Genomic DNA, 17769 nt, shown 5'->3' on the forward strand with positions numbered 1-17769 from the left:
ATGATATGGCACACCATTAACTGAGATATTAAAAAATACAAGAATTTAATCAGCTTTGTAACAGAACTCAATGATCCAGAATGCCATGTTACTAATAATGCACTCCAAATATCTCTATATATCCAGGATTAAAGTAAAATGAATGATACTGAGCAGATATAATCTCTATAGTCTCTAGTAGATATATAACAGGAAATGAGAACAGTGTGAATTTTTCTTTTGCTAAAAACAGCTGAAAAAGTAGTACCCTGATGTGATAATTAGGGCTGGGTGATTTGGCGATATTATTGCATACAATACAATATGGCACACCCCTGGGGTGGGGGAGGGTGGTGTAGAAAAGTGATATTAGAGTGGTAAAAAAGTGGTAATAGAAAGAAAATTCAAAGAAAGCTAGGATTGTGCTGCTGTATGCATCTTTTGACTTGTCTTGAACACGTCATAATTCTTGCAATTGCAGCTTTTTGCCTTTCAGTTCATCTTTAGGGATGGAGGATTTGTGTGTGTTAATGTATGCTGCCATCTGCTGATCCCCACCTGCTCTGAACTGATCTCACACACTGAAAAACTATAACAGCAGAACATCAATAACAAAAAAGGCCTCAGTTTCACACAACACCCTGTGCCATGTCCTGCCTCGTGGTTTATTGATTCAGCTGCTTGTAAAACAGGGGTTTTAGTGTTCGAGCCAAATGGATGAATTTAATGATTTACTACATTAATCTTTATGTTAATCAGGTATTTCTGAGATCCTAAAAAAATCAAGCAGATTTCAGAAGAATCTCATGGGTCGTACGCATCTTGCAGGACAGCCCATCCTCAGCCCCCTCAGCCTCTCTTTATTACTCTGTACAATACCTGTAGATGGCCCTCCCCCTCCCAAGATGAATGTGGCCAGCGTGACAGATGAGGTGATTATGTATCCACATCCCCCACTCAATAAAAAAAAAATGAAAAGAACGAGAGAGAAAAGAAAAATCATCTCTACCTCTGAGAGTGGAACTAAACATGTATACTATCATCTATCACTGGGAAATTTAATAGATGACTCTAATAACATGGACTGCGGTGCATTGTGTCTGCTCCCACTGTCCTTCATGTCCCACATCTTCATTCCCGCATAAATCAGCGCTGTAGAGGGAAGCTGTATCAGTCAATCCAGTCTACCATGGACTACTATGGATCAGTAAAAGTCTAAATTATACATTGTTTTTTCTTTTACTCTAAGCATAGTCAGTCAGGCAGAATATGTTTGATGTCTGTTGACTGATGCAGCGATCAAGCAATGGAAGTTCTTAACTACTTAGAAGATAATACAGGATAATAATTACAGGAAGTCTCATACATCACTCTAAGAAATACATAAACTATTTTTTGCTGAGCATTGCATGACTGTAACTATATAAAAATGACCAAAGAACTGATGCAATTTAATTCAAATGTAGTTGCTATTAATCAAAGTCATTTGTGTCACATATGTGTTGAGTGATGAATGAAATGCAGACTTCCTAGACACTGTGCTACATGTAATGTAAAACATCAGGAAATAACCAGTTACATTAGGTTTAGAGTAGGGTTACTTTATGTTAAGGGTTAGGATTGCAGTAGGTTTAGGGTTACATTAGGTTTAGGGTTAGGATTGCATTAAGTTTAGGGTTACATCAGTTTTAGGGTTACATCAGTTTTAGGGTAAGGATTGCATTAGGTTTAGGGTTACATCAGTTTTAGGGTTAGGATTGCATTAGGTTTAGGGTTACATCAGTTTTAGGGTTAGGATTGCATTAGGTTTATGGTTTGGATTGCATCGGGTTTAGACTTAGGGTTGCATTAGGTTTAGAGTAAGGATTGCATTAAGTTTAATGTTAGGATTGATTTAGGGTTATATTAGGTTTAGGGTTAGGGTAAAATTAGGGTTAGGTTTAAGGTTATTTTAGGTTTAGGATAACATTAGGGTTAGGTTTAGGGTAACATTAGCCCTTTAGGTCTAGAGTTAAATTACGTTTAGGTTTTAGTTTACTTTATGGATAGTGGAATGTTAGGGTTTAGGTTAGTAAATTAGTTGTAGAAGAAAAAGAGCTAAAGGTTTAGGGTTTAAAACAAAGGTTGGGGATATTACAATATTTGTGTTTGTAGCATGTAAATCTTACTCTCATGTTGTTTGAGAGTAAGATTTAGCTAGGTCTCAATTCAATTAATTTCCTTTGCTTACAGAAAATGTGTATATATTATATTCAATAGCTTGTTTCATCAAATCTGAAGTTATGCTTGACGGGCTGCTGATGCCAGGCACATATTGCTTATTATTGTTATAATGAAACTATCAATATTTAATTTGAAATCATTCCCAAAAGAAACCTGTTTATATGTTTACTGTTGAAGAGGCAACAACAGAGTGAACAGTGATAGGAAACAGAATAATACTTTTTTGGTGAGCATTGGAGGGTTTATAGCATGATTGACAGTCATCCTTTCTCTTTCACTGGGATTATATAAGGTTCTTTTTGGTGTTTTTGGTTAGAGGGTGATGTTATTGCTTCATGTGTTTAAAATGTTTTGTTTGGTTTAGTTGTGGTGGTTCCACTGGTGGAGCTTTGTTCACCCTAATTATATTGAGCTGAACGGTGAATAAGGGTCACCACCAGTGTGCCACAATTTTATCGCCACCAACTGCATGTTTGGTGGTTATTTATACTCTCTGTCCTTCTAAACAAAGTTTGCGCAAACCAGACTATGGTATGGGCTTGTTAATCTGCCCACTACAGTATCTTACTGCCACTCATGTCATCCACCAAAAAGAGAGGGATGCTTCATATTCTGACATTCAGAGTATAGGATCATCCAGAGTGCACAGTCTCACAGCAAATTAATCCAGTCTTAGGGGGCAGTATTTTACTATGACAGAGCTAAGACCAAGACATTCTAGTGACTGTACACTGTGTGCAACATTTTTAGAGTTGTTTTTTGTAGTTTTGAGAATTATTATATTGTTATTATGCACAATTTGCAAATATGTAGTATGCAAAGTGTGCAGTATTATTATGCAACTAAATGAAAAAAAATCCACCCCACTCATTTATTTTCTGTTATATATATAACTCAAGATTTACAAATAAACATTTTTTTTTAAATAAAAAAAACTATTTAGCGACCCATCTTTTCAGTCGTAATGTCACAGAATTTTCCACCTTCAAAAACTCTTATTCAAAGAATGCATTTCTCGGTCATGTGTCTCAGCCAGCCAATAAGCAAAAGAAAATGGTGGTTTGAGCGCCTTTGAGATCAGAGACAAACTTAAGGTCAGCTACTGTAGATATGTCAGTGTAAGTATTGAAAACAAAGCTACATGAATTGGAAATAAAATAGAATGGGAAAAGGCAAGAGGAAAAATTCATATTACACTCTAAAAAACAGAGGTACGACATGAGTACTTTTTTGTACTCGAAGGTACACTCTTCATAATTGTACCCTCAAAGGTACAATATTGGTCTTTACAGGGTCAGATTTGTTCCCTCTGAAGTACAAAGTCATTTCTAACAGCAATAAGTACAAATTTGTACCATTTAACCAGCCAAAGGGTACATTCAGTATTCTGCATCACTGTACTAATGAACAATATATATTTAAATTGCAATTTTTTTTATTTGAAAGCCAGACAATTTTGTATCATCAAGTTTTTGAGCCATATTTAGTTGATGATAATGTTTATAATCTTTATGATCTTTACTGCCACAAAAACCATGGGTACAAAAAAGGACTTTAACTGAAAGGTACTTTTTTGTGCCTCAATATAAGGTACAGCCCCAGCGACAAGCTTTGTACTCTTTTAAGTACAAATCTGTACTTATATTTCTTAGAGTGTATAAACCAATATACTCTGATTTTATTGAAAAGCACACATGTTTAAATCTAAATTGGAACATGAATTCAAGTAAAACACTGTACAAAGCTGTAGCTGATTTTAGGTTTGGGAAACGGATTATGTTTAAAGACTGTAACGAAAACGAAAATGAAAATCTCATAGACTTCTTCAATTTCAAACTACTTCCAGGGGAACAGAGGGACAAATTGGCGGTTTGTCCTCTTTTGAACTGTGGTATGTCACCCATAATGTTGTGTGCATTGAAATATTTTGAGCAAAAATGTGCTCTTACCCTGCTAATTGAACCTTCACAATATAGGCACGTAGGTAGAGGTATGCATACGATTTTAGGATTGTACTCCACTTTAAGCAGTACTCCACCTTCAGCTTTTTGGTGTCTGAGTTGAAGTACCAGCTCTGTGCCAGTCACTGATCCAGCCACGGGCCTATCCATCTGATCAGTCCAAAAAAACTTTTGAAAAATCTTCAGATACAGTGATGTAAAAAAGTGTTTACCCCTGTAGGGTCATGTAGGTTTGGATTTTTTTTTTGTTTCTTAGTAATGAAAACCTTCATTTAAAAATGTTGTGTTTACTTATGTTTACTTTTTCACACCACTTTATCTTGGCTCAGTGCTGATACTTTATCTTTTGTGTCTTAATCGACACGTTTTAGCCTTCCTTACATTGGCTATGTCTCTGAGCACAGCACATGTACTTGTGGGCACTCAAGGCAGGTTGTAGTTCTGGAATACGACAGCCGTGGAGGATAACATCCTCAGTGTATGTCAGTTTTTCCAGGACTGGTACTCTTATTGGAGATTTAAAAAATAGGGCTCACATGTCAGGTTGGAGCAGGGGGAGGACGCAGAGAGCGGATGCAAATACAAGTGATTTTTATCAACAAAAATAAACCAAAATTAACAAAAAAAGGGTAAATAAACAAAAAGAGTAACTAGGAGAAACACAGAATTCACTAAGACTGAAAACAAAAAAGAACCTACAACCTAACCGACGTAACGACGTACAAGAACCAACACGACAACGTACAAGAACCAACACGGGACACTGAAACGAAAGGAACTATATACACACACACGAGGAAGAGGACAGGAAACAGGAAACACATGGGGACAGGTTAGGAGGCGGTGGAGCTACAAATGAACACAGGTGAAAGCACTAAGGTGGAGACACAGGAGAAACACACAAGGCCACATGCAGAGGAAGGTAAATAAACAAACAAGAAGGCAGAAAAAAACAGAGAGACACACAGGAGAGACACAGAACAAGACATCACACATAATAAACCCTGAAATGGGTTATTTTCCTGTTCAGAGGATATTCATTATATGTACTGTGGTAGGCCCCTGGGGTTAGGGGCGTGACCACTGTGACCCGGAAGGAGGAAGCTCACAGACAACACAGACACGGGGAGTAAATGAACTCAAACCATACCTTTATTAGCTTCAAACGCCCTCCACCACACCCAGAACAAACTCAAAACATAATGCTAGCCCAGTGGGGCTCTATAGTTCAGTAGTTTCTTTAGTTTCTTTTGTTTTAGAGTCCGCGCAGCCTCAGCCCTCAGCTCCCCAGTCAAAGTCCCCCTAAATGATGGCTGAGGCTGAGTATATATGCCTGTCCCAACTGGCAGCTCAATGCGGGCCAGCTGAGACAGGCATGGCTTTGCGCTCTGGCGTGGGGCGGACCCACAACTCCCCCGCCTCCTCACGCCACAGTACCCAGTGATTTCAGATTTCTGGAAGTGTAGATTGTGAAGATTGTGCACACACTGCAAAAAACTAAATCTTAGCAAGTGAAATTTTCAAAATTTTAGACAATAAAAATAATTTTTTATAAGACTTATTTCTCTAATAAGACTTTTTGTCTTACTAAGCATGGTAAGTGTTCGATTATTTTGCTTATTTTAGGGATAATTATCTTAATCATTCTTAGTTTTTGCTTGATTTAGGTGTTACTTCACTTATTTTGAGACTTTGCCATTGCTCTTTGTAAGAAATCTTATTAAGAAATTTTTGCTTACCCCGTTGGCAGATTTGTTTGCATAATATACATATATGTGTCTTAATTTGCATATATTTTGTCTAGTTTTTGCCAATGGATTTTTTGCAGTGTACATTCCCAAGTCACCCACTCCTCTAATTAGAGGTATACAAGTGTATACTAATATTTTAATTGACACTACTAATATAAATATAATTGCATTTTACATTTCTTACATTCATTATTTTATTTACATTTAAATATCTACTGTAAAACCGTGCATCTTAAGAAGAACAAGATTAATCCCAGTTAACTACAGAATTTTGTTGTAATTAATCGTAGTATTTTTTTTTTATCAATTGACACCACCAATGTATACTAGTCTGCTTTTCTGTGTACTTTGCAATGTATTGCATACTCACTGGCATACTTAGCATTTTGCCTATCTATCTGGTTGCCTACATGTAAATAAGCTCTCTCTTTTATCCAATTTCCTGTCGGTTTGCTATTTTGGAATGTTTTGCCTGTTCTTTTTGATTGGTTTTGCACTATTTTCTATATGTTTCTATGCTTTGGCCTTGCATAGTTTTAGTTGCAATCAATTATTGTCTGCAAGCGTATGTCCTTTCAGCCCAGTGTATTTTTTAAAAAGCAAAATATGGTTACTCAAATTAATACAGTCATGAAATCTAATTAAAATGCATCCACAAACATTGGCATTTATATTTCGCAGACTGCAGTTTTTATCTTCATACTCTTAGACAACAGATGCTTTGACTCTAAACTGGACATTGAAGTGATCCTTCTAATCGCTTGCTAATTCCATCAGAAGCGATTAAATGTGGTGTCCCATCTTCATAAGATGCCCAGCACTATGACTGGCTCATAGCTTTACAAGCACATCTATCATCCAATGATAACGCACCAGGCAGGATCCTACCAGCCACTCGTTGCAGGTTGGGTGGGGGCTTATCGTAATGAAGGGGGGGTAATAAAGCTTCCAGACGGCTGGTGCTAAAGCAAGTCCAGGAAAGCAGTGACAGATGGACACGAGCACACTCACTGCTTTTCCACAGCCATAAAATCAAGAGGCAGCCATCCATTTTCTGCCTCACTGCCTTCACCCTTTTTTAGGTATTCAGTAGAAACATGATGCCAGTTTGTGAGGGACTGAAGATCTTAGATCAGGATGTAGAGGAAAGACATTAACATGGATTTCTAAGCATTAATAACTGGCTTTTTATTTGTATTGTACTGTGTGTTGTTCATGTGACCTACACTTGCCCTGTAAATTGTGATCTCTGGTGTTCTGTTCTAATGCCTGACAGGATTTAAAGTGATGTTTACAACTGTTACCACTTCACCATCTGGCATGTCATAATGCACACACACACTATTGCTATACTCTGTATAAGCCTTAGGTCACAGACCCCCTAAACAAATGGGCCCCCAGAACTGATAGATTATGTGATTATTTGCATTTCTTTATTTTCCTTTTTCTTCTTCTTCTTCTTCTTCTTCTTTTCAACTTCTTTCTTTCCTTCGTACTCCCCAGCTGGCATTTCAATGTTAAATCACTGTTGAATCAACATTAGAACAACAACAGACATTTTTTAAATCATATTTCAACCACATTTCAACGTTGAAGGTCGGTTGTGTGCCAGCTGGGTCTTGCTCTTCTTCTTCTTATCATCTTTACAATAATAATAATGTTAATATTAATAATGACACTGTTATATATAATGTTGTAATGTATGTATGTAATGTTAATATAACATACTATTAAAATAATAATAATAATAATAATAATAATAACAACAACAACAAAACTAAAATTATTAGTATTATTATTATTATTATTGTTTTTATTATTATTATTATTATTATTATTATTGTTATTATTATTATTATTATTATTATGTTTTTATCGTTTAACTTTTTTTTTTCATTTTTTATATTCTTAATATGAAATGTATGAGGGTCTCCAAAGTATGTTGCTTGAAGTCCCCAAATTTTTAGAAACAGTCTCTCTCTCTCTTTCTCTCTCTCTCTCTCTCTCTCTCTCTCTCTCTCTCTCTCTCTCTGTTTTTCTCACCCCCACTCCCCCTCACCTCCCCTCCTCTAATGCAGACAGCTTGAGTTATAGCCTCCTGTGCATTGCCTGATAGGGCGTCTCAGTCTAGGCCAAACACCTGATGGCAGCTTTTGATTGGTCCATTTATTTTCTCATTAGGGGAAGGCCAAAAGTCAGTAGGGCTCTCTCTCTCTCTCTCTCTCTCTCTCTCACACACACACACACACACACACACACACACACACACACACACACACACAGTTCTAACACAGTTTCCAAGAATAGCTTGGAAAACAGTGTCATCTAGTGGCCATTTGCGATAAACACATGATTACAATAAGAGGCACTTATAGGAATTTCTTCCATTACCTTTTAGGTATCATAGAAAGATGAAAAGGAGACTAGATAAGGTAATGTATTATGGTCAGTATTTAATTAGATTAATTTATTTTAAATGCTTGTTCATGGTAGAAATTTCAAATACACATTTTTCTTGTTCTTTTGTTGCAATCAATTGTGTATTTGTGTTACAACATAATTTTTTTATCATTAGTTTCAGTGAAAATTAAAGCTACTCACTTACAGTATACCTTCACAAGTTATGCTTACAATATAATTTACATGGATATTATAACAATATTAAACTTTCAGCAATTTATTCAATTTCTTGGCTCAAAATGAATGTACAATGCACAGTACAAAGAAAAGAAAAAAATTAGTGCACAAGTTTTTTTTTTTTTTTTGCCAAATCAATAAAATGTCAAAATTGTACATACAAAAACATGCAAAAAAAAAATCACCCACTAGGTGCTGAAAAGTTTCAAAATGTCTTTAAACCTGTGAGGCATGGTGTTTGCAGTAATTTTAGACAGATAATTTTTATTTTTTTCAATATTGTAAATGTTTTCTAAAGACAGTTAAACATGTAGCACACAGGAAGCAGACCCTAAGCTGGGAGTGGTCCTGCTGACAGGGTTGTTTTAACCAACCCATTTTATGTGCTTTTTTTGGGGCATTTTTAAGCACATAAATCAGTTTGGCACCCAAGCCTGTCTAAGCCTGTCAATGTTAACATTTTAACGCACGTGTTTAATTCAGAATCACTAACGTGTTATTATTTTTTTAATGCAACTTAATTACACCACCAAGTTTGACCCCAACTTCCACCAAAATCTGCCCCGCCCCTACCCAATGCCAAGATTTATTTTCTGGAGGTTCGCTCATAGTAAAAACGTGATTAGTTTAATCTGATTCATGTTCATGTTGTTTACATGCTAAACACAGTATGTGCTGTGTTCACTGCTCGCAAAAGCGCAAGGACAAATTTGCAGCATTCTGTGTTAAAGCAGCGTGACCCTGCACAGATATACGCTCTGGAACACAGCATCGTCTCGCTATATTTACTTTCTTGCTCCTGTGCCAGACAGCTCTGACCAATCAGAGGAGAGAATGTACTTGCATGGTTTATTAAAACAAACTACATATTAGCTTGTTTAGCTTAGCTTAGCCGGGTGTTTTGTCCAGTTCAACAGATCAATAAGTGCTACTTGGTGGCTCTGTTTGTTCACACACCCGCAGTTTTTGATGTTTTCACATGTTGTTTGTGATACTTCTGTTGTTAACTTGTGCTTTAGAGCTACAGTCTAAGCTTTACCGATGAGGAAACACAGGTTCACAAAACTAGCGTTACCTAACGCTAACTATCTAGCTACCTAGCTAACAGATTAGTGCCCTTTTTTATTTGTAGAGGAGTTAAACATAAAGCTAACATATAGAATATCAACTTTTTTTAATGACAAACATCTTGCCGCATGAATATTTCCTTTGCTAAGCTAACCAGCTAAAAAGTTAGCACACATTTTACCAGTAGAGGGGGATTATATTTATGGGTTTAGCACAGCGCACTGCAAAGCATGCAGCCCTGAAACACAAGACCAAAAGGGATTTAAAGATGAAATTTAATACAAATTTAGGTTTTATACTGGAGGATTCTAGCCAACCAAAAATAATCCTGCACAACACACTAGCTATCTCCCCGGTTCAGTCTTTAATATGGCCGCTAAGCAATGTTATGTGAAGAAAACATATGTTATGTCTAGAAAACATATTCATTTTGTATGTGTGGGGATTGTGTACATATGTACATTTTTGAATACACAATTAATTTATATATGAATTAGGTTCTCAAAATGACCAATTTTTTTTTCAGAGTGCTACAATGACGGGGCATGGAAACCCAACAAGGAAGACCTTCTTTCCAAAACTGAGAATCATCCCAGAATGGTCTTCAAACCCTCCTGCTGTCAGCCAGCAATTCAGTGAGAAAAAGGCCAGTCATTTAATTGGAAATGATTTAGAGTTGGTGCCTAAGAATATACCTGAAAGTAGAGGTGTGCCATGTCATATCGTATGCGACAATATCGCCAAAACATTTTAATATCGTGTACGATATTATACCCTGAAATATTGTGCCATATCACCCACCCCTAATTATCACATCAGGGTACTACTTTCTTGCTGTTTTTAGCAAAAGAAAAATTCACACTGTTCTCATTTTTAATTATATATCTACTAGAGATTATATCTGTCCAGTATCATTTATTTTACTTTAATCCTGGATATATGGAGATATTTGGAGTGCATTATTATTAGTATCATGACATTCTGGATCATTGACTTCTGTTACAAATTAATGTTACTGAATGTCTTGTATTTTTTTTAAAATCTCAGTTAGGGGTGTGACATATCATACCGTATGCAATAAGAAAATTTAATATTCATTTTGTTGCAGTAGTGTATTCTTGAAATAATTCAGTATTTTGTTATATAGCCAAGAGTATCGTTATCGCGAAAATACCATGAAATATCGTGATATTATTTTAGGCCCATATACCTGAAAGGACCATCAACTTACCAAGAATGCCTAAAAGACCGTTTCTGCTGGAATCAGTTAAAAAACATGTCTTTCAGGAGCTTCTCAGTGCTACCTGGAATCAGAGGGAAGAGACAAGAGAGGGCTGATGGATTTGAAGAGATTCTGGACCAGCAACAACAATGCTGCAGAATCCCACGGCCTCCAACCAGCCAACCTCCCCAGTCAAAGAAAGACAGAACCTGTCGCAAACTGCGTCCTCTGACCTCTGACACTTCTGAGGAGGATGTAAGTATTCTACTGCACAAAGAAAGTAATTTAATTAGATTTGTTCAGTCGGGGAGAAGTACAAGCTTTCAGCAGCAGTTAACTGAATTGGAAATGGTAGTTGTACAGCACAAGTTTTATTATAACTATGTTTTTCCCTTTAAAAAATATTTTTTTGTTTTTAAGATTTAAATATTATTTTATTATTATAGAGAAGGATAACAACAAACTTCCATTTTATGTATTCTGCAGATGGTGACCGCTGGAGCTGGACCTGTTGTATATCCAGGACAAATGTACAGAGCTAGTGAGGTCTGCAGTCATGACAGCAGCTCCATGGTTTGGGAAGCAGGTACAGGAGGAAAGGTTTTCTTTCAGGACTTGGAAAGCCTGACTTCGTTCCCTCAGGTGATCTTGTTACCCCAGACAAAGCCAAAAGGTTTCTCCCACTTTGTACACTGAAAGCCGCTGCTTACCAGAAGAGCAGCCTTGCAGGGTGACCTCAAACCTAAAGCCCACATTGTGTTTGATTCTGACTCTCGTCCTGATCGCCTGCCACAGATCAGTCAGAAGAGTGTGCCTCTGGTCTGTCAAAGTGATGGGAACACCAATAAACAGAGCAAGAGTTTCTATGAGTATGAGGTTGTCGAGTTCACCCACTAGACGAAGACTGCTGTATTGCTGTACAGATGTAAATAAACTGTGTAAATAGTCCTAGTTGTCTTTTGGTGTCATTATTTAATTAATATGCATTTACACAATAAAGCAAAAAGCCAAACCAAGCCTTTTAATATTAAACAGTCAATACAATGATAGTAGCCCACAGAAATGTGTCCAACTTTATGAAAAAAAAAAAAATAAATAATAATAATAATATATATATATATATATATATATATATATATATATATATATATATATATATATATATATATATATATATATATATATATATATATATATATGTGTATATACCAGACACCACTTAATGTTGATGTTTTTCCTTGATTTTACCAAATTGAAAAACCTCTGGAATATAATTAAGAGGAAGATGGATGATCACAAGCCATCAAACCAAGCTGAACTGTTTGAATTTTTGAACCAGGAGTGGCATAAAGTTATTCAAAAGCAGTGTGTAAGACTGGTGGAGGAGAACATGCCAAGATGCATGAAAACTGATTAAAAACCAGGGTTATTTTACCAGATATTGATTTCTGAACTCTTAAAACTTTATGATTATTGTTTTCTTTGCATTATTTGAGGTCTGAAAGCTCAGCATCTTTTTTGTTATTTCAGCCATTTCTCATTTTCTGCAAAAAAAATGCTCTAAATAACAATATATATATATATATATATATTTTGGAATTTGGAAAAAATGTTGTCTGTAGTTTATATGTAGTTTTGATATTTACATACCTATAAATAGCAAAATCAGATAAACTGATGCATAAACTGATGTGGTCTCTTAATTTTTCCAGAGCTGTATATATTTAATATGATATTATGTGACTATGATCTTCCCTCTGTCTCCCTCTACAGGTCACATCTTCACAGAGATCTTCTCCTGTCATCCTCCTCTTAATAACTCAGAGACTCAAGTTGCTGTGCATATTGAGAAGATGACTGATGTCAGCCATACAGACAGTACAAGTACGCAGGTATATAATAATTTAGCTGTGCGAATTTGCAAAGATGTAAATAGTGGAAAATAAATAAGAAAAGCAAAAGTACTAGTTCAGAATGGGGTAAAATAATATAAAAATAGAGCTTCTAGGAGGGCGTGCCTGTATATGGGGGTATTGAAGTGACCAGAATGAAAATGTTTCACAGTTTTTTTATTTGTTGTACTGAGAGGAGTTGAACCGTCTTATGGCCTGAGAGACTAAATACTTTCTGAGTCTGTTTCTGAGTCTACTAGAGCACTTTTGTGCTCCTTGCTCTAAAATATGATTCAAAGATCAGCTTGTTATCAAAAGTCTAAATAGCTAATTTAAGCTATGTCCACAGGGACTCGCAGCTTCCAAAAAATTATATTCTTTCCTCCCGAAAAATATAATTCATGATATTGAGGATTTATAACAGAAAATAACCGTAAAACGCTAGAAGGAGTCTGCTGGTTATTAATTAATGAATGGGTGTTGAGCTACAGGTAATTGAAAATTGTGATGTCCACGATATCCCTGTAATTTTAGAGTAAAGTATTTTGCTAAAAAAAATGTATCTGTATATTCAAATTTTTCTACAGCAGACGGATAACAGAGATGCTAGCATTACTGCTGCTGCTAGTGAAATGTTAAATAGGCAGATTGAGATTGAACTGTTTGGCCACAATGACCAAAAGGTGTGTTTAAAAGAGGCATAAGGCATTCAACACAAATAACACTCTGCCACCTGTTTCTGCCAGTGGAACTGGTACAGTTCACAAAGTGGATGTAAATAAAGGACTACCTTCTCCAACCTACCACTTATTCTTCACCATAACCTCAAATCATCAGATGTTTCAAATCTGGGCACAGTTGTTGTTCCACCAGGACAATGACCACAAACACATTGGGTAGGGAAGGATAAGGATAGAATAGGAAGGAAAGGATAAAGCAGACTAACATTAAGCTTTAGTAAAAACGCTCCCAATGTTCTGACCTCAGCCCTAACATAAAAATGTGGGTGGAATCAACGCCAGGAAACCAACAATTTAAACTAACCAATATACCTATAAGTGGTCAAAAATCCAACCAGAAGCCTCTAGTAAATGTTTCAATCTGCTATGACATTTAACAAAACATTAGGTGTTATCTGTATAGTTTTGTTATGCTACCTGTCTCTCCAAATGGTACTGTCAGCCTCACAAGCTGTGTTTCAAAGCCTAGAAGAGCGGGTCCTTGGTTGGACTGTCTTATGAAGACTCCTTCTTAGTAGCCTATTGATCATACCTGTAGATCAGTCTAACAAAAGCATTGTGCTGACACCATATGCAAATATCACATGGTGGCATTATGGCACATAATGCATGTGCTTTTTTATTTCTTCACAGAAATGACTAACAGTTATTAAAACTAAATCTACTCTGGAGGTTATTGTTTCAAACAATTTTCCACAAAATGTATGTTTTGCTGTGTTTTCTGTTTTACCTTGACATTGCATATGTCTGCAATGAATTGGTAGTAACTAAGGCCTGTGAAGGATACATCAGTGCCATCCTCAAATCCATCGTCCACAACCTTCCCTAAATTTCTTAGCAGTATATGAAGGTCCTGTTTGAGACAGCCTTCTACATTGTACTGGCTGCAGCCTAGTCTTTGGGATCCAAGTACAGATTCCAGTATGTATGAACCCTCTAATACCCTCTAATGATGATTCTCACATGCGTCACACCAACCTATAGCCAGCGAGCACCACATTCATACTCACTCATATACTAATTTCTCACACCTGCTTTAGACTGTTTGTTACTTCATGTAGTAAGCCCTGCCTCAGCCCTGCTCTTTGGATGCAGAGTGTTTATTCTACTTTCCTACTTTTGGTCAGGTTGCTGTTTCTTTCTTTCTGTCTTCTCTGGTTTTTATTTTGTTTTTTGGCTAATGCTACCTGTTCTTGTTGTTTGGTACAGCTTTTACACTTTTGACCATAATATTTGTACACATTTGGTTGAACCTTGTAGAATTAAACCCATCTACTTTATTTTTATCTGGAAGCAGCTAGTTTGTTTCTTCAAAAAATCTACAAAAGATGCATGTTGTACTAACACTGCCTGAGAAAAAAAAGATTACTGTTTGTTCCTGTAGTTCAAAACGTAATGTAATTAGTAAATTAAAACTGCTTAATTGTACTGGTTTTAAAGCTGAATATTTTGTCTTCAGTGTCCCAATGTAACAGTACTGGAAGTGTTTTACAGTGGTTATAAAATGGTGTTCATTGGTTTAATTGCAGAGGAGCACGTCTACCTCCAGTCTTTAAACTGGAGTACCATAGGGTGTGTTTCCTAGAAACTACTAATCCACAGCATTTAGTCCTCTCCTACCATGTTATTTCTTCTCTATAGTTCTGAGCCACCCCTCCCTCCGACCTCTGTGGTTTCTACAAACGCATGTGCGCACTTACACACACACACACACACACACACACACACACACACACACACACACACACACACACACACACACACACACACACACACACACAAAGCAGTTGAATCAACACAGCAGTCTGGAAGAGTATTTATATAGCCAGACTGTAGGGTGGAGTTCACAGCCCCACCCTGCACTTCAGAAATTCTTATAGCTGCAGGGTCTGAGGTGGCCATACAAACTGCAGCATTCTCAGCATTCTCTGCTACAGAACTAGGCCAGGATTACACTACACTACACTACCACCAGGCTATTCAGTGAACCTTTACATAGTACAACCTGTATGGCCTGTAATAGTTGTTAAATTATATTAAATGAACAATTAGTTATTTTTTTACTTGCAGTGTTATTTCATTATACATTTGCTTCCTAGTTTTGCTCATTGCTTATTTCAAGTTATAATTTAATTTTAGATTCTGGGCTGACCTAAGGTCCTCATTCCATATATTTCAGTGCCACTTTATTGGAAACACCTGTCTTGTTGGTATAACTTGCTGGAGTACAATTAGAAAAGTGGTCTCCACTATGGACTCTACAAGTGTCAAAGGAGGCTTCAAATGTATGGGGAATTTCATATGAAGTGGGATTGGATAAAAATGGCATTAAATTAGAAAATATTTGTTTAAAAAAGCAAGAGAGAGAGAGAGAAAGAGAGAGAGAGAGAGAGAGAGAGAGAGAGAGAGAGAGAGAGAGAGAGAACAGAGCCCTGCTTCTGTAGGTCAAGATTATTGCAGCCTTTGGAACCAACCTTAATCTGTCACAAACTGATTCCACTAATTACTGTGTTCAGAAGTCCTTAATTGAATTGTGTTAGATCTGGGCTGGAGTTGAAACGTGCAAGAAGGTAGCTGGAGAGTTTAAAGACTACTGAGTTAAAAGCTGCTGCTCATCTGTTCCAGTGCAATGTGTGGCCAACCATCATTCTTGCCTATAGTTTTTCAAATTTGGACCTTGAATCCAGTTTTGGTTCCTTGGCTACATGATCCTTGATAAGTCTGACACTACACTGCCTATAAACTACATTGGCTGCTCCTTTCATTTCCAGTGGGTTACAAGATCCGGGCCTGTATACTGGATTTAAGGTCCAGAATTGATAACCTGGGCCTAGTTTCTGATCCCAAGATTTGAGGTGTGGATTTGCTCATTGCCACATTATTGTCCTCTTCTTTACATTGGCCCACTAAGAGCTGGACACATTGGACCACAGTAGATTTGCTTAACTGGTGGGACAGTTGCCCTGCTGTACTTTTGTTTGCTGTCTCTTTTATGAGCAGATCAAATCCTCTAAAAACTTAAAGACTATTTGACTATTGACTGGGCTGATAACTTATTTTAAAAGAGAATATATATATATATATATATATATATATATATATATATATATATATATATATATATATATATATATATATATATATATTGTGGCATCTGTGTGTGTGTGTGTGGCTGCTGTGTGCCTGTCTCTGTGTGCCCGCCTCCGTGTGCCTGTGTGTGAGTGGATGTCAGGTGTGGGGCCTCCCTTTTAGGTGGGGTTATGCAGAGTGGTGGGCACCACTCTGAATCTACCATCCGGTAGATTCCTAGTTGGTTTAGTGACCTTAGGGCTGTTTATACTGTGTGAGCAGTTGGGTTTTGCACTCCTAGCCTTGTTAAAGGCTATAAGTGAGTGGCAAGCCTGTTAATAAAGAGCTGTTGAGTACTTGCAATTAGTCTCACGAGTCCTCCATCCTCTTCCATGCCACAATATATATAAATATATATATATATATATATTTTTTTATTTATTTGTATTTGTAAAAGGGCACTTGCAATTTTGCGATTATATTTATATTAGTTGCAAAAAAAAATTACAATTACAATAATACTGTTTATCACAATTATTTCTAGTACAATATATCATCCAGAAAAAATGCACTGGTTGCACCGGTGAGCCAAACTTTTATTCTTAGGTGCACCCGCGCAAACGTTTTTTGTGCTTTTTGACCGCATTGAGTTTAACACTGGTTTCAGAGATTCACTTTTTTAATAGCGTACTGACTTGTTAATGATTATGCAGCAATGTGTACAACATTTTTCAACAATGTTTCTGCAACTTACTGAAAAAAGTGCTGATACTAAAAGTGCTTCACTGAGCTGAAATTTAAACTTAAATCATCTTAAGATAAAATTAAATACAGAGAAAATCTAAAAGTGCAAGGGCCTTCAGGAACATGACCTAGCCTGAGGACTTTTATTATGAAAATCACAATAGCATATTAGCCACAATAGCTAACGGCTAACTGACGATGCTAATGATACTTCCGAGCTGAATTAATCATTGTTTTTAATAACAGATGGATGTATTTGGTCAGGTTACAGTGGGAAAGTTCTGTGGTTTGATATAATGTGTGGATTTTGGCTTTTGTGTACTCCGGTCCTTAGTTATTACTCTCACAACTACAGAATGCAGCTGTCTGTCCAGTGCTAACAGACGACAGATGTTAATGGAGATGGCTAACGGCTAACTGACGATGCTATCTGTAATTCCAAGATAAATTAATCACCGTGTTTTTGGGTGGATGTATTTGTGC

Source organism: Astyanax mexicanus, chromosome 2 (genome assembly GCF_023375975.1).
Source record: "Astyanax mexicanus isolate ESR-SI-001 chromosome 2, AstMex3_surface, whole genome shotgun sequence".
NCBI classification, from domain to species: Eukaryota; Metazoa; Chordata; class Actinopteri; order Characiformes; family Acestrorhamphidae; genus Astyanax; species Astyanax mexicanus.